The 18,575-nt window shown below is 51.4% G+C and overlaps 1 long non-coding RNA gene across 2 annotated transcripts; it reads right to left on the bottom strand.

Annotated features, from left to right (window-relative positions):
* Window positions 1–6,326: 6,326 nt before the first annotated feature.
* Window positions 6,327–17,500, bottom strand: LOC140619360 (uncharacterized). 2 transcript variants are annotated; one of them, XR_012019244.1, is made up of 3 exons: window positions 17,239–17,473; window positions 8,418–8,592; window positions 6,327–6,661 (listed from the first exon to the last, which is right to left on the bottom strand). It is a non-coding gene; the product is annotated as an uncharacterized lncRNA (long non-coding RNA). The 2 variants fall into 2 exon arrangements; XR_012019245.1 differs by lacking the exons at window positions 6,327–6,661; window positions 8,418–8,592 and adding an exon at window positions 15,294–16,770 and having other exon boundaries at window positions 17,239–17,500.
* Between the last annotated feature and the right edge of the window lie 1,075 nt (window positions 17,501–18,575).

Raw genomic sequence — 18,575 nt, 5'->3', positions numbered from 1 at the left:
CAGCTGATAAGCTGATAAACAAAATGTGGTCTCTCCACACAATGGCGTATTATCCGGCCACGGGGAGGAATGCAGCATTGAAACGTGCTACGGTGTGGATGAACCTTGAAGACAGTGAAACAAGCCACACACAAAAGATCACGAATTGCATGAGTCCCTTTATTTGATGTGTCCATAATGGGCAAATCCATAGGGATAGAAAGATTGATGGCTGCTCAGGGCTGGAGTGGGGAATCAAGGGATGAGGTATGGGGGTATTGAGAGCTGACGGATATGGGGTCTTGAATTGATGAAAATATTCTAAAGTAGACTGTGGTAATGGTTGCCCATATCTGTGACCATACTGAAAGCCACTGAAATGTACACTTTAAATGAATGGATCCCAGGGCGTGTGAATCATACGTCAATAAAGCTGTTATTTTAAAATTTTCTTTACTGATGGAGCACCTGGGTGGCTGTCGGTTGGGCCTCCAACTCTTGATTTCAGCTCAGGTCATGATCTTGGGGTTGTGAGATCAGGACCCACCTCAGGCTCTGTGCTAGGTGTGGAGTCTGCTTGGGATTTTCACTCCCCCTCTCTCTTTGCAACCCCCCCCCAATTTTTTTTACTGATTAAAAAAAAGGGCATGAGGGAAATTTTGGGGGTGGATAGAGTGTTCTAACAATTAGTTTCGGCGCCAATTATATGACTCGGTAGACTCACAAAAATGTATCAAATTTTACACTTAAAATGGGTGAATAAATTTATGTAATTTATGTCTCAAAGTTCTTAAAGGAAAGGGGGAAAATACAGGAAGTGGATTGGACTTGACCCACAAGCTGTGATTTGCTGACTGCTTGTCTAATGGTGATTGTATTAGGACTGTTTAGATTCCAAGTAGCCAGTAACCCAGCTCAAGCTGGTTTAGACAAAATGAGGGATTTGTTGATGCACACAACTGAAAAATCTAGAGGATATATGGGCTTCAGGCACTGTTGGATCTAGGCGTGCAAATATCCCCAGAACTCCATGTTGCTTCCATTCTCAATTTCCGTGAAATGGATGCCAGCTGCTCCTCTCACATTTTCCCAGGTTCAAATCCAGCAGAAAAGACTAAGCAGCCTTTTCCTAAAAGCACTGTGTTCCAGTGGTTCTGATTGGGCTGCACGCCCACCTCTGATCCACTCCCTGTGGTCAGAGGATTGCAGTGTTCTGGTTGGCCAGTCCAGAGCCACAATGGCACCCCTGGACCTGAAAGGTGCATTTAGTATCACCTGAAGCCCAGAGACTGTATAGGGAGTGTGGGGGAGAGGTGGTTTCCTGGAGAATTGGGGTGCAAACAAGGGAAACCCAACAATAAAATTCAGGAAGCATTTCGTACACTAAAAATATTTTTCGCTTAAGCAGTTCCAAACACCAAAGGAGTTAAATAAACACTGTTAGTCATGTTCCGTCAATGACAAATTGAAGCCCCCAAGAGGAAAGACAGCCTGCAGGTCATTGGCAAAGCAAACCCCACCCCCACCCCCAGCCCTGTTTCACCTTTGCGCTCAGCATGACGTTTAACTACCTGCAAGTCAAGACAGAGGGGTCATTTATTCAACAGACGGTTGTTACAGTCAGCCACGCACCCCGTGTCTGTAAAATTCTCCTAGATCAGGAAATTGAAAGGCCTGGAAATTAAGGGGCAGACGTAAAACCGCGGAGCAGAGTGCAGGCTGGCTCTCCAGCTCTGGGAGCAGCACCCCACTGCTGAGATGAGCCGAGCCTTTGCGGCAGCAGCAGAGCCTTGAAAAGTCTCCTTTGACGCCTGTGGAGTCGCTGTCTTCACCTCCCCAGAAGGGGAAGCAGGGTCAGATCAAGAGGAAATCGGAAAGCCGGGGTCCTGGGTCCTAACCCCAGCTCTGCCGCTGACAAGCGGGCAGCTGGTTTCTCTGCACCTTGGTGTTAAGTGAGACTGAGCCCCTTTCACTCCCTTTCCGCTGCTGCCAGGGCTTGGTCTGACCCTGGCCCGCTTCTGGGCCTGCATCACCTCCCGTGTGCCCCGACCTCCTGCTCCATCCTGCCTGGCTTTGCTGTTCCTTGCATGTGAACTGCTTATTCCTGCCTCTGAGCCTTTGCACATACGGTTCCCTCTGCTTGAAAGGTTCCTCCTGTCCCCAAATCTTTCTGGGACTAGCACTTCTGGATCATTGGGGATCAGCCCAGGGAGACCTTCCCTGACCACTCATGCCCCCTTGAGCCCACAGTTGAGCCCCTCCAGGTCTCTCTCTCCAGACATCTGGTTTTGCTTTCGCAGCAAAGGGGCCCAGCTCCAAAATGCTCAATGAGGTTTATTCATTGGACAGACTCGGTTACAGGAAAAGGAGGGACAGGTGCATGCTTGTCCCAAACATGAAGGCTCAGCACCCCAACTTGGGGTCCGTGCTTAGGGTGGTGTCCAGTCTGTCCGACAGCACGGCCTGATTTTCTTTCTTCTTGTTTCTTGCAATGGTTGGTTGGCTCCGAAGTCAAGCATGTGAGCATGCGTCTCTTCCCTCTTCTGCACCTTGCCATCGTGCTCCGTCGGTCCTGCCCTGTCCCCAGCCAGGGTGGGCATAGGGTCCCATATCTCCCTTCACCCAAGACCCTACCTTCTTTCCAACAGGTCCTGCAAGCTCCTCCCTCTGTGCCTCTGCAAACCAGACTCACTCCCTCCCCTCCCGTTTCCTTGCCCAACCTCCTCTCAACCACATCCCTGCCATGGGGCTCTGCCTCTCCTCACCAAAGTGCCATTCTTGCATTTCCTACTGGCACCTTGCTGAGCTCCCTGCATTCGGTCTGGTCCTTTTGCTTCAATATCCTTCCTCGTTTCTCCAACTGGCTGCTGCCAATTCTTCCTTCTGAGTCGGCTCTGCATTACCTCTTTCTAGAAGATTCCTTGCCTTCTCCCAGGATGGAGTGAGGGGTCCCTCTGGCTCTCTCTGAGGCCTCTCCACCTACTGGGTGCTGTAGTAGCCCTGCCTGCACTGGAGGGAGTTGCCTGCCATCCTGTCTCTCCCCAACTAGATGCAAACACCTTGAGATCTGAGGCGATGCCGTTTGTCTTTGTCTTCACTGTATTTAAGCGTGCCTGGCACACAGTAGTTGCTCATTAGATGCTTTATGGAATGAATACAAGAAGGCCATGCAAGTCTGCATGTGAGTGCTATGGGGGCAGGGGCCATGTCTGTGTCACCAGTGCCTAAAGGAGTCTGGCCTGTGGTGAGTTCTTAGTAAAAGGGAATGAATGAATGAATGAACAGATGGATGAATGAATGATTGCTTTGAGGCCTAGGTAAAGTTGTCCATGAAGGGTGGCCAGTTTGCCCAAGATGTAGGACTTCCAGTGCTTAACCTGGGCAAGACTCAGGCAAACCAGGACAAGTTGGTCACCCTACCCGACCTCCCGCCTTCATGATCCCTGTGAGACCTGACCCTAGTCAGGCTGCCCGAACCCAAGTCACTGGCTGTCATCCTGTATTTTATGGCTTCCTAGTAATTTCACACGTTTGTGTCTGGCTTTCCAATTTTGCCACAGGGCAGCAGACACCATCTTTCTTTACAGCCCATGGTAACCATTCAGAGCTAGACAGAAATGGGTTTACAAAGACCTTCATCATCATCATCATCATTTATGAAGGCCTTGTCCAAGCCCTTCACCTACATTTTCTTCCTTAATTTGTCCAACAGCCTCACAAGATAGGTATTTTTTTTCTCATCTTCTAGATGAGGCTCTCAAAGCCCAGAGGTGAAGGCCAGACCAACCCAAGCTTGGGTCACAGCAACACCTAACAAGTCACAGGATTTGAGCCCAGGACAGTCAGAGGCCATAGCCTATGTAAGGAGCTCCCAGAGGCAGGCCCTGTCCAGCAGCACAGGCCTGGTGCCATGACACCTAGTGGTTTCCTATGCCCCTGATGAAAGCCCCCCTAGAGCCCTGTTCACCAGCTGCTGGTTGAGAGGCCTGAGTTCTGGAGAGACGAGGAGAAACAGGACTCCCAAGTGTGGAGAACACAAGCCAGCACTGGAGATTTGACAGGACGAGGTTGGAGGGAGGGCCTGGAACCCTCTTATTTCTAAGCATCCTGCCATTATCCCATTGGACCCAAGGACAAGCAGAATGGGTCCCCAAGGCCAGGAGGTTGTAGTGGCCTCCTAGGGCTCTGTAACAAATGACCACACACTGGATGGTTTAAAACTACAGAAGTCGTTCTCTTGCAGCTCTGGAGGCCAGACATCCAAAAGCAAGGTGCTGGCCAGGCAGGTTCCTTCTGGAAGCTTTAGGGGAACGTCCGTCCCATGCATCTCTCTCTCTCAGCTTCTGGTGGCTCCAGGTCATCCGTGGGGTTCCTGGACTTTAGCTACATCGCTCCCATTCCTGCCCCTGTAGGCACATGGCCTTCCTCTTTTCACCTCCACAGCTCCCTTTCTTCCCAGACACCCATCACCGGGTTGAGCGCCCACCCTAAATTCAGGATGATTCCATCTCAATAGCTTTCACTAATTACATCTGCTGAGACCCCCATTTCCCAAGAAGGTGACATTCAGAGGTTCTGGGTGGGCATTAATCTGAGGGCACCTGTTGGGTCCTCCTAGCTTCTGCTGAAATTTCCCTGCATTCCCCCCACACACACACACACACACCACGAGCGCACCTGCAACGGGGCTGCCACTTGCCTCCTCTGCACCAGGCCCCATGGGCCCTCCCGCCCTGTTTGCCCTGCCCTCCCGGCCCCGGACAAGCCTGGGTGCCTGCAGGAGATGCGCAGGGAGAGCTCAGTTGCAGGACCCCAGGGTGAGGAGAGGGAAAGTGTTGGCTTAAGGCTTGAAGCCCTGACAGATGTAGCACTTTTTAACTCCGAGACAGGCCTGTTGGCACTTGTCCGATCCCAGCACGTTTGCTAATGTGCATCTTCATCAAAGGGACGATCTTCCCATCCTGGCCCCTCTGCCAGGCTGGTCCTGCGGCGTCTGTCCCTCCACCTCTGCCTCTTGGCCCCTCCCTTTCTGGATTACTGCGCCCCTCCACTCCCCATTCTCTCCATCTGGGTCAGGGTCTTCATCCCTCGTCTCTGCCCCAGGGCTCCCACCACAGCCTTCCTCTGCCTTCTTTCCCCTCCAGTCCACGTCCGCTGTCCCCTTCTAGTTCTGCGGGGCCACTGGTGGAAGGGACGGTGCTGGGACGGGCGGAGCTGTAGTGCCCGCTCCCTGCCCTCCTGTTGCTCTGTTCTCTATCTCCTGCCCCTTCCTTTCCCTCCTCCCTCCCGGCACCCTCTCTCACTCCTGTTTTACAGGCCAGTCCCACCAACTGCTCCCTGCCTAGCCCCAGACACCGACTGAGTGTTGGGGACACAGACGGGACTGAGATGAAGTCCCTTTGCTGCCTCAGGCTCTCCTGGTGCCCTCTCTCTCTCCTTCCTCTTCAGTCCTCCCTCCCACTCCCCTGCACCCCGCCCCCCCCAGCCCATTGTCCATTTCCTGCCAGGCCAGGCTCAGCCTGGGCCTCAGCATCCCGCCTCCTGAGCAAGCAGGGCCCCGCTGGCTTCCCCGCTGTGAGGCCAGGCCGGCCAGGGTGCGGCCAGGGACAGCTGATGCATGCGGGCAGACAGGCGATCCAAAAGCCCTTGTGCCTCCGGCTCCTGGCCCAGAACTGCTGATCAGCCTGATGCATCCATATGACAGCACAGGAGCCGCTCTGAGAGGCGGCGGCCCCGCGGCGGCCCCGCGGCGGCCGGGAAAGCCTGATGTGGGTGGACACATGATCAGGAGCAGAACGGAAGGTTCTCTGGGCCGGCCCGAGCTGGGCTGGCTGATTGGAACGGACGTGCGGGGTCACCGGTTGGCTGGAGGCCAGGGGTGCCGACGGGGAACCGAGGCTGGGCTGGGCCCAGGTGCTGGAAACCGTGCTGGAAAAGGAAGTGGGGAGTGGAGGCAGGACGGGGCTGGAGGTTTGCAGGACAAGCCCGGCCAGAGCTGCGTTTCGCAAGCGGAGAGGTCAAGAGGGAGGCAGCTGCAGGTTCAGACTCTGGCTCCGTTGGCTGTGGTTGAGCCCCCCCATCCCACACCCATGTGCCTAGTCACGTGGGCTGATCCCGTTCCTCCCACCTCCCAGTAGCTGAGTGGTCCCTCATGTTGTCTGTGTTGTCCTTTGCCAGCTCACCCAGGCCACCAGTGCTCCAGCAGGGCTGGCCGAACACTGTCCCCCTTGGTGACACTCGGGCACAGGTGTCCAGGCTCCAAGGAACCAGGATGTCTCTCGGCTCACACACAGTTATTCCCTCCAAGGCACCCACTTGCCCCCCAGGGAAGAGCTTACAACATTGAATCATCAGCAAGGCCCTTTAGGATTAGCACAGCCTGGGGACGCCTGGGTGGCTCAGCGGTTGAGCATCTACCTTTGGCTCAGGGTGTGATCCTGGGGCCCTGGGATCGAGTCCCACATCGGGCTCCCTGCAGGAAGCCTGCTTTTCCCTCTGCCTGTGTCTCTGCCTCTCTCTCTGTGTCTCTCATGAATAAATAAATAATTAAATAAAAATCTTTTGAAAAAAATGATTGGTGTAGCCCGGAGCCACTCTTTCCATCTGGTTCTTCCAAGGTGATGAATCCGTTCCGGTAAGGGGGTGGTGATTCATCCTGCACGCTGGCTTTCCTAGGACTTTCCTGTAAATCCAGAAGACATGGCTCCGTGTTTGAGCCCCCATGGCAGACAGAGGCTTACCTTGGCTCCCATGAAAAAACCAAAGATTATATTTTAAAAAAATAAAGAAAGAAAGTAGTAACAAGGATGCTGAGGAATTGGAACCCTTGTGCATTTCTGGTGGGAATGTATAATGGGGTAACTGCCGTGGAATACAGCAAAACTTTCAAGATAGAATTACCCCCATAACCCAGTAGTCTTACTTCTAGATGTTGACCTAAGAGAATTGAAAACATGTCCACACAGAAACTTGTGCACAAATATTCACAGCATCATTTATAAAAACCAAGCAGCAGAAACAACCCAAGGCCCGTCAGTGTAAATGGATAAGCAAAATGCAACACATAGACAACGGAATATTATTTGGCAATAAAAAGGAACAAAGCATTAATACATGCAACCAGGTGAATGAACCTCAGAAACATGAGGCTGGGGCAGCCCCAGTGGCTCAGCGGTTTAGCGCCGCCTTCAGCCCAGGGTGTGATCCTGGAGACTGGGGATCGAGTCCTGCATCGGGCTCCCTGCATGGAGCCTGCACACTCCCTCTACCTGTGTCTCTTCCCCTCTCCCTCCCTCTCTCTCTCTCTCTCTCTCTGTGTGTCTCATGAGTAAATAAATAAAATCTTTAAAAAAAGAAAAGAAACATGAGGCTAAGTGCAAGAAGCCAGTCCCCAAAGGTCAAATATGCTATGATTCCATTTATATGTGATGTCTAGAATAGATAAATCCATAGAGATGGAAAGCTGATTAGTGGTTGCCAGGAGCCGGTGAGGAGGAGGAAGGACATGGCGAGGGTTGGGGTGGGGGTGATAAATGAGTAACTTGTCCAGGGCTTTCATCTGGAGTGAAGCAAATACTTTGGAACTCGATAGAAGTGGTGGTTGCACAAGATCGTGAAGGTACTAAATGGCACTGAATTGTACCATTCAGTGCCATTCATAATGCAGTTAATTTTATGTTATGTGAATTCCACCTCCATTTTTAAGGTATCAGGAAGTAGAAATGCTTGTGGAGGAGCGGAGGGCGGGCAGGGGAGCGGAGTGACATCCAACTCCGATCGGAAATGCCCAGGCCCACCGCCTGCCTGGCCCCCAGGCCCTTGCTAAGAGTCCAGCACCGAGGCTGGTGCATACAGTATGTTCCTCCCCCCACCCCCACCTGCTCCCTATATAAAGGGGAGAAAAAAAATCTTCTAATCATTATAACTGCTGCACTTGAACCTTTGGACTAAATCAGGTCTGCCCTTAGGGAGGGTCTTGTTTACCTTTGTGCCCTGGCCATAAGCCTGCACTTTGGATTCTGCATTAACTCCGAGCTGAGAAAACCCTGCCCGGCTCCAGCTCCAACAGCTTAATTACCCGATATGCTGGGTCTCCCTGCCACTAGGTACAGAGTTAGCATCATAATTAGCTGTTTATTAGGGTCTTTCAGGCTGGCCTGGGATTCCCCCAGTTGCAGCGAGCCGCAGTGTCTCCTGGCTATACCTCTCCCTCCCCACCACTCTGGAAAGACCTGATGTTGGTGGCCACTGGCCAGAGCTCCCACACACTTTGGGAGACCTTCCTTCTCTGGCAGCCCTTGAGGCTCCCTGGGCTGGAAGCTCTTGGGGTGTTGAAGGGAACAAGAGCTGTGGCCACCTCTGTCCCTCCCAGCCAGTCTGTGAGCACCTGCTACCTGCCGGGCATGTCCCGTGAGCTGCTTGTGAGCTCTGCCTCTTACCCTGTCTGCGATCTTGGGCAAATGGTGCAGTCTGCTGTGCCTCAGCTGTCTCATCTGTCAAATGGAGAGAATGCCAACAAGGAGCATAGACCTGCGTCTGTCGTGTGGTAGCCGCTTCTTCCGCGTTCCCTGTTGACATTCATTCGCGTGGATGGATTCAGCGGACAACAGCAATCTGTGAGACGGATGCAAACACTAGGGTGAGGGGTGGAGGGATGGAGGCACACACAAATGGGGTCACTGTGCCTCTGACACTCGGAGACAAGGCTCAGATTTGAACTCTGACGATCTAGCACCCAGGCCACAGTCACCATGGTGCCACGGGAGATGGAGAGCAACGGGGGGTGGGGGGGACACCAAGGGGGAGAGGCACTGCACCCATCTCTGGGAACCAGGCAGGCAGATTACTCCCTGCTGAGCATGGCTCTGAGTCGGTGCTCAGTAGTAACTGCGTGAGGAATCGAAGCACCGATCCTGTGGATGCATCTACTGTTTGCCGGGCACTTTCATAACATCAGGTGTGTGTTTGATCCTTTCCGCCCTAGATGAGGGCCTTAAACTTGGCGCCAGGGCAAGTCTCTGGGTCTCCGGGTGGAGCACCCAGCCAGGAAACAGTGAGTCAAAGAGTGCCCTCCTAGGTCTCTCGGATTCCAAACTCCTGGTGTCTTATGGCCCGGCCCATTCCCCTCTGAAGCTCGCCCAGAAGCACGCAGGACGGCATTGCTGAGCTTGGGAGCTTTGGGGGGCTCTGTTCCGCTGGACGCCGCCCGCTCTGCTCCAGTGGGCACAACCATCCTCTCCTCTCTCACCCTGATCCCTGGCCCAGGCCCATAAAATAGTCCAACCGCACCGGGGTGTGCTCTCAGCAATGCTTGCTACCAGAGGGGGGCTCCTCTAGCCCCTCAATTCCATCATCCTGTGCTTTGTGGCCTCTGAATGGGAATCCCCAAAATTCAGATGAGCAGGAAAGGATAGATTTGTGACTGAAGCCTTGGCAGAGTGCTCCAGGGATCTCCAAGGAAAGGCTTTTCCCAGCTGTCCCCTTGGAGCCTGGGGATTGTCACTGTGAAAAATCCAAAACCCAGCCTTGCCTTCACAGAACCCTAGACGTGAACAGGGGTGGGGAGGGTGAGTTTAATGGTAGCCGTTGATCATTGCCAGGTGCCAGGCAGCCTGGAGGACACGGGGTGGCTCCCCATCACATGCATGCCACCAGAGGGAGGCGAGAAAGGGACAAAAGTCCACTCTGGATTCACGCAAATCCAGATAGATAGAGCACACCAGGATTTCCAGGGAGAGTGGGTGGTTCTTGCCTCTTTGGGGGCAACCATGTGCATTCCACAGTTTCCTTCTTCCTTTAAAAAAAAAATCCTTTTTATTTCAATATAATGTCAGACGTTTAGAGAAGTTGCAAGAACACTACAAGGAATTCCCATATATTCTTCACCCAGATTCCCCGAATATGAATGCTTTGCCACCTGCGCTTCATCCTTGTCTCTTTCTCTCTGTAGTTACAGACACACAGAAGAGAAAGTGTGTGTGTTCTTTTTTCAGAGCTGTTCCCCAGAAAGGTACAAACATAACACATCTTTATTTCTAAATACTCAGTGTTTATTTCCTAGAAACAAATGACAGCCTTGTACAATATAACATCTTACAATATAATTTTCAAAACCAGGGAATTAACACTGATACTACCTTTTGTTTTTTTAAGATTTATTTATTTATTTGAGAGAGAGAGCGCACGCAGGAGGAGAGGCAGAGGGAGAGGGAGAGAGAATCTCAAGTAGCTCCCCCTGCTAAGCAGGGAACCTCACATGGGGCCCCATCCCATGACCCCTGAGATCATGACCTGAGCCGAAATCAAGAGTCAGACACTCAACTGACTGGGCACCCCCGATACAGTCTTATTAACTCCTCTACAGACTTTATTCAGACCTCACTACTTTCACCTACAATTTGTTTTCCTTTTAACAATATTGTAAAATTAAAAACAGACACATAAAAACAGAAAAGCTTGAATTCTACTATATCCTCTCCAACTCCCAGATCAAAAGCCATAGATAACCTCTCACTAAATTTGTTGCTCACACAGAGTTAGTGTATTTGTTATCTATTGCTGTGTAACAAATGACACCAAAATATGGTGGCTTGAAATAGCAACGATTTTATTGCTCCTAATTCTGTGGGTCAGGAATTCAGAGGCCCCGGTTGGGCAGCTCTTTGGCTTCACAGGCTGTGGCTGGATTCACGCATGTAGCTTCACTCTGCCAGGAGCTTGGCTGGGTGGCAAAATCCAAGATGCCCCCCACTCACAGATCTGGGAGTTGATGTTGGCTGCCAACAGGGGTGCGCGATTTTCCCTCCATGTAGCCTCTCCAGCAGGATTGCTCGGGCCTCCTTATATGGTGGCTACATGTCAAGAGTTCAAAAATGGAAGCTGCATCATCTTTTGGGCCTGAGACCTATAAGTTGACCAGCTTTGATTTTGCCTCATTGAATGTAAGGCAGAGGGTTGACCCAGAATCAGGCGGAGGATAAATAACCCCACCTTTGGATGGGAGCAGGGGTGGTATCCATTGTAAAAGGGCACATGAGATGGGACTCATTTCCTCAGCCATCTTCGAAACAGTCTACCCCAGCTGGGGATAGAGCACACCAAGAATACCCGCCTACTCACCCGGAATGTACGAGACAGCTACAAACAAGGGACCGGGCGATCAGCCTTTGCCATGCCGTTCCCAGAAGACAACAATCCCTGTGCTTGGAATGTTTCCTTCTTACTCTCCTTTTCAACTCAGCTCAATTTCCAAAAGCCTTTCCTAGGCGTCTACTGTGTAGCGATATTTATTGAGCACCTACTATGTATGTGGGGCTCAGTGCTGAGGATAGGGGAATGAAAGTGAGTTGGTCCTTGCCCTCTGGGAGCTCACTGCCTACAGATACAACTGACTTCCAAATAAACCTTTGCGGGTCATTGTCAAGGAAGTAGATGTGCAGAGGGTGAAATGCAGAGGAAGGAGCGGGGACAATGGAGGAGCTGTCTCCTAAAGGAGCAGATGGGCAAGCCAGGCAGAGGGGACAGCCTAGGGTAGGCGGTGGGCTCATTGGGAACCATCCTCAGCCAGGAATGGCTACGAGGCACAAGGTCTCATGGGGCCCAGAGGGAATGCCAAAAAGATCATTCCAAGGGGATAATCATGGACTAGAACTCTACAGTCTACCAATGCCGGTGCTTCTCACCTCCTTCTCTTTCTCCCCCAAAAGAGATCTGTAGTCTCCTAGACTCTGTAGAATCTCATTGAATCCAGACATGCAATGAGCCACGTGGAAAGGTGGGGAGGAGGACTTTGTAGAGAAACGCAATTTGAAAGCTAGACGAAAGTTCTTTGCACGCAGCCCAGTCCGCGCAGGAGCCATATGGGGACCTGTAATTTATACGGGTTACATATTTTTATACGCGTGCCCAAAGAGTCCTGAGGGAGGTCGCAGTCTTAAAGGGAATGTATTCCTGCACAATTAAACCCTCAAATAATCCAAGCAAAGCCTTGAAAGGGGTGGCGGGCATGTCTCTTTATCCATCACAATGTCACTAACCTGTGGCGAATTGCACACCACCATTTAAATTTCACTCGGGCCACTTGGTTTGGAGATGATGCAATTACGGATGTCTTTTTTTAAAACCAGAGAGATTTGCATTATTCCACAGGAGGCTTTATGTCATACATAGTTTTATATTGCACCACTTCAAATTTGCAATTCTCTCTTATTTCGTATTCCCTGCCTCCAGCGTTAGACCCAGACGCACAAAGGAAGCCCCTCACCGGAACTCAAGACCATGTGGGCCGATCTTCCCGTCTGGCCAGACAGCACAGCAGCTGAGAACTCGGTTCTGGAGTCCCTCCCACCTTCTAGCTTTACGACCCTGAGCGATGCATTTTCTGCTCCATCTGAGGCTCATCTGCCAGTCGCCCTTGCTAACAGCCACCTCCAGGTAGAGATAACAGGTAACGAGGTTCTTAGCACAAGGCCTGACTCACGGTAAATGCTCAATGACAGGTGGCCATCACGATCACAATGACAACGTCACCTTGCCCTCTGTGCCCTACTTATCTGTTCACTTTGGGTTTTCCAGCCAGACCCCGAGTCCCTCCTCGAGGGCAGGGCCTGAGTTCCCATGGAGCCTGCGCTCCCAGCCTTGCACACACAGCAGCCCCAGGCCCGGCGGGAGATGCGCGGAACCCCACGCCACCCGTGCCCTGAGAAACTCAGATTGCCCCTGGGGGTCTTATCCATCTCCCTCTGAGTTCGGTCCCAGGAGCCTCCTAGCTATCTCTCCGTGGGGAGCAGCAGCGGGGGTGGGGTGGGGGGAGAAGTCAGGCCCCCCCCTCCCCTCCCGGCGGTAGGTGTGCAGCCCGGGCTCACTGTGTCCCACCCTAGGGCTCCTAGGTAAATGGAATCTGCTGATAAAAGTCATTTATCAGTTAACCTGAGGCACCATGGACACAAAGAGGGCAGATTTGCATTTTAAAAGACCTCTGAGGAGCCGGGGCAATGCTAAACACAGAGAAAGTGCTCTCTGATGCTAATGCTAACGAGGGCAATGTGCAGAGCCCAGCCAACTTTCTGGGGACTTGAGAATAATCACCTACTCGCTCCACCTACAGGGGGCTGGTGCTGTCTTCCTAATTTTCGATTTCTGTCTCTTACACGAAGGCTGTCAGAGGCCAGACCTGCTCTGTCTCTGACTCTGTAGCTTGCCAAGTCCCCCAACCCCAGCGGGAGACATTACCAGAACCTCCATTCTGTGAGTTAGGAAAGTCCTGCCCAGAGAGGTTAAGTGACTAGAGGGGCAACACACAGCCTGCAAGCCCCAGAGCTGGGATCCAGACTGATCCAAGCCGCAACAAGGCCAGTGTTCTTTCTCACATCTCTCCCTCGGGCAGGGGGTGGGAGGCCAACTCAGAGGAATGGAATGTCTGACATCCGTGGACCTCTCTGACTCCCCCAGCAGCCCCCGGGAGATCTTGACTCAGTCCCCTCGGCCTCACTGCCCCCCAGCCCGTCTGCCTCCTCCCAAATCCGCCAGATGTCTCAGCATTCACTGAACATACCTCCCCACTGAACATACTCCTCCTCGGTGCTTTGGTACACACTGTGCCTGAGTCTGATATTCCTTTTCCCCCACCCACCCTTTTGCCTTCAGAATTCCTTCATCTCTTTAATGATCCAGCTCACATGCCTCCCTGACCCTATGAATATAACTCATGTCCTTATTTTTTAAAGCAAGGCTACACATACCATTGTACAGGTTGTGCACTGCACAACACTAGAGGCGCCATTTGTGTAGACCACCATGGCATTGTCTAGATGTTTCTTTATTGGATTGTTATCTGTTTATGGCTGCAAGCCTGAGGGTAGGAATGAAGTCACGATCAGCACCACACCCAATGCCTAGCACAGGGCCCAAAGCTCAATAAATGTTAAAGCAAAGAGTGAACAAACAAGTCCTATAAGATAGGACTGTAACTTACAAAGAGTACAAATGCCCCAGACCTTGCCCTTCTGAACAGGTGTTTCCCCTGCCATAGTCATCCCTCCACTCATTCTCACAAGGGCTCTGGATGCTCAGAGCACTATTGGAAGGCCTCTCTGGGGATTTCCTTCAGAGTAACCCTGGCCCATTACTTTGCAATCACGGGTCTTTTATCACCCAAAGTGATCCCAGCCAGCTCCATCTTCTACCTTGTTCATCAGACCTGGCTCCATTTAATTTTGGGATCTGTCCAGAAATCAAGTCCCTTCTCCAAGAGCGAAGGCCTGCCACCATGGAGGACAGTCAGAGGAAACTGCCAAGGTGCCAAAGGCTAATCAGCAGCTGGCTCCCAAAACAGGCTGTGCCCCAGCAGCCTGGCTGGCCTCCCAGGAGCCTCCTTCAAAGGATCACACTTACTTTGCTATGTACGTTCGGGTGTGTTGATTTTCAGAAATTCAAGTCTGTGAAATTCGGCCTTGTAAGGAGCTCACCGAGCGTGACTTTACTAAGCGTCCACCAGGTGCCACATTTTTGTAAATATTATCTCATTTAATCCTCACAAGTTTGCCGCAGGATGAATCTAACTCTCCCCATTCTACAGATGAGAAAATTGAGGCTCAGAGAGGTAAAGAGAGGTAAAGGTAAAGGTTCAGCTGCTTTACTGCCTTCCTGGGGAGCTGAGACTTGGACACAAATCTGTCAGCCTTCAAAGCTGATGTGTTTTTTACTACAAGCACCACATTGGCTATTTTCCCGCTCCAGACACTGTTTCTCATGATGTTTTACTCCCCTGGAAGTAGACATCTGGATTATATGCCATTCGCCCCTAGTGGAGGCAGTCAACAGCTCCCATGCGGTGCCAGCAGGATATGCTGGGCATCTGCCCCCATTTCTCCTCTGACGGGGCGAACTTGTATAAATCCCTCCACACCCCAATCTGGTCCTTCTTGTGAGCATGGACACCCAGGTCTCTGCTGGGTCAGGGGTGCTGTCACTCCATGTGAAGCCAGGAATTAAAATTCAGGCCACATTAGTTAGTGCTAGGCTCTAAAACAAGGAAAACTCATCTCAAAAACTTGAATTTTGTTGTTAGATGCCAAAATTCTTTCCCTTTGTATAATTTATTCAAGAGTGTGGGTCACAGAGCATTAGTCATGTTTTAATCCTTTATTAACTTCTGCTCTGACTTGGTTGTCCATGTTCAATACATTTCTACAACACCGAGGATTGATGAGTCAGCCAACAATTTACTGAGCACCCACTTCATGCCGGGCCCCTTCATGTTCTAGAAAAGGGGTCAGCAATCTGTGGCCCTTAGGACAGATCTGGACAGACACCTGTTTTTGTAAATAAGGTTTTATTGGAACACAGCCACCCCCATTTGTTTACAAAATATCTACAGCTGCTCCTGTGCTCAACAGCAGAGCTGAGGAGCTGTGACCATATGACCTCAAGGCAAAAAATATTTGCCCTCTGACCTTTTACCAAAAACATTTGCGACCCTAGTTCTAGAAGACATTGGACATCTTTCTGACTTCCCAGCCTCCAAATCCCCTTCTTATAACCGAGGAACCTCCCATCCAGTGAGGCAAGGCTCACTGCCTAGGATAGAAGCTGAACATACAGGTACTCACTAGAGTGGGTTGGGTGGTGGTCCCCAAAAGAGATGCCCATGTCCTAAAACTCCAAACCCTGTGAATGTGACCTTATTGGGAAAAAGAGTCTTTGCTGATATAAGGATCCCGAGACGAGCTCTTCCTGGATGATCCAGATGAGCCCTCGATCCGGAAGTGTTCTTAGACACACAGAGGGGAAGAGAAGGCCAAGCCAAGACAGAGATTGGAGCGGTGCAGCCACCAGAAGCCAGGGGAGGCAAGGAAGAGTCCTTTCTTCCCCAGGACCTCCAGAGACAGCGCCGCCCTCCCGGTGTTTTGATTTTGAACTTCAGCCCTCCAGAACCTACACATCAGTTTCCGTGGTTGTAAACCAGTGGGCTGTTGGTAGTTTGTGATAGCAGCTACATAAACACATAGGCTCAGGGTCCCTTGCAGCAGGGGGGACACAGACGTGTGACATGGCTCGACCAATCTGAGGCACCTCCCTAGATGGTGGGGGGAACAGGATCCACGCCCTCCGATGCCTTCTCTGGGCTGGTGAGGTGGTGCGAGGCGGGTGGGGGAGTGGGGCCCAGCTATGCGGTTTTCAGGATGTCAGTGGCTACAGTTTTAGTGGGATTGGCCCATGTCCAGAATTGCTGGCGATGATGGAGCTTATTACTCTGTGCCAGAGCGGACAAAAGCACCATCTTCACTAGTGGGCTATTTCTGGGATGATTTGGGGTGTGAGTCCTGGCTGCATGAACTCCAAGTCTGAGCCGCCAGCTGGAAATTCTGCAAGCTACCCCCTCTATCCTTTGGGTACTTTTTTCCCCCCTGATTTTAATTTTCCTAAAATTAGCCGGAGTTGGCGTCTGTTGTCTTCAGGGCTGTGCTGGCGCCGGCTCCTGTCGGCTCAGAAGAACCAATTGTTCACTTCCCCTCCCAGCTCCTTGTTGCGTGATGTCACATTGATGGCTTGAAATCGGCTCTGATGGACGCATTTACACCACGGAAATTGGCAAGTGCTGCACCCGGAGTTCTCTGTTTCTGAGCAGGTGATTTATCAGCGATCCACAGGTTGTTTCCAACGAAAACTCTGATTGATAGCCCTAGAATATCTCATTTCATCCTCGTCTCCAGGCGAGAAGAAAGATTTGATCATCGTCTTTTTACAATGAGGAATCTAAAAGCGATGAAGCGATTGTTCAAAGTCAGATATCTGTGGGGTGATAAATCAGGGACCTGAACTTCTGATTTTGCATTCAAGATAAAGCAAAGGACAACTTCCTTTTTTTTTTTTTTTTTTTAGGACCACTTCTTTTTTAAGTGAAAATTTAAAGACAGACTACATCATGAAGCAAACAAACTGGCAAAACAAAAACCACGCAGACCTCCCCTCCCAGGGATGCTCTCTCGCTTCAACTCACCAAATCTCCCATGTCTTACAGAAAGCGCAGGTGGGGGGGGTGGGGGGTGGGGGAGTTGGGGGTGGGGGGGTGTCCTTTCAGCAGGAAGTTGGCAGGTCAGAGCTCAGGTTCAGGGGTATTTCAATTGGATCTGAAGTACAGCCTGCTTTGCAGTTAAAATCCCCTGATGCTGTCAGTGGAGGAAGAGACAGCCTTCCGCGTTTGGAGGGGAAGAGATTGCAGGTACAATTAACAGGCTTGAGGGAGGCAGACAGTCTCACCTTGATGCTTTCAGAGTCCAGAGCTTGTGCGGTGGGCGCTGACAGCTTTACCATTAGCAGGACACGTCGGGAGCCCCAGCGCCTCATCTCCAGGAGGGAGATTTATAATGCCTACACAGCTGTCGGCCTGCAGCTCCAGCCAGATACCACAGTCTGGGGTGAGGCCTCCTGTCTGAAGACAGCCTCACTCCTGCCCGCTCGACCCGGAAGCCTGGACCTTGGGAACAATGGAAAGAATCCTGTGGATGTTCTCCTGCTGGAATCATGCCGTTCTGTCCCCTTGCCTTTCCTCAGACACACGCTTTCCCTTGGCGGTGTGGGGGGGGGGGTACGGGGGTGTTTGGCAGTTCCTGGCCTCTGCCCAGAAGACAGGCAGGTGCACCAGGGAAGCTGGCAGCAACAGCAACAGGAGGCCTTGCATGCACTAGACTTGTGCCCTAAGACTCCCAGGAGGTATAGGGGGTACCGGTGTGTGTCGGGTTAGAAACATCTAGAACCAGAGCTTTATACCAGCTGCAGGGGGTGGACAGGTCCAAGACAGATTTCCACAGTAAGAAAGATAAAGACCTCTTCTGTTTTGTGAGACTTACTATCTATGGAGCTAAATGCATTCACTCAAATCCTTACAATAGCCCTGCCGGGCGTGCATTGCACCCCCCATTTTTTCTGATGCAGAATCCGAGGCCTGGAGAGGTAAAGAAGCAGACTCAAAGTCTACAACCCATTCTAGTGACAAAGTCAGGATTTGAACACAGGACTTTATGACTTTATCACCTCTCAACCCTTGGTCATTGGACAGAGTCCAATAGGGATTACCCTCGCCCCCCAAGTTCATGTCCATGCTGAACCTGTGAATGTGATCTTATTTGGAAATAGAGTATTTGCAACTGTAATTAGTTACAATGAACTCACACTGGACTATATTGGGTAGGTCCTCATCTGATCCGATGCGCTTATATGGAGAGGGAGAAACAACTATGAGACGTCAAACTTCTGTTGTTTTAAAACTCCCAGTTTGTGGCACTTTTTTAAAAGATTTTTATTTATTCATGAGAGACACAGAGAGAGAGAGAGAGAGAGAGAGAGACAGGCAGAGGGAGAAGCAGGCTCCCTGCAGCGAGCCCAATAGGGAACTCGATCTAGCATTTGGATCACAACCTGAGCCACAGGCAAATGCTCAACCACTGAGCCACCCAGGTGCCCCATTTTTGTGGCATTTTTGTCACAGCAGCCCTAGGAAATCAATACAGGTACTTCAGCAAGATGGGGTTTTGTGCCTGGGAGAGGAAGGGGAGGGGCTCACACCTTACACCCTTGTCCTCCCTCATTGTAACCTG

This window comes from Canis lupus, chromosome 27, assembly GCF_048164855.1.
Source record: "Canis lupus baileyi chromosome 27, mCanLup2.hap1, whole genome shotgun sequence".
Classification (NCBI taxonomy): domain Eukaryota; kingdom Metazoa; phylum Chordata; class Mammalia; order Carnivora; family Canidae; genus Canis; species Canis lupus.
Note: the sequence above shows the minus strand (reverse complement) of the source record. Positions and strands in the feature narration are given on the sequence as shown.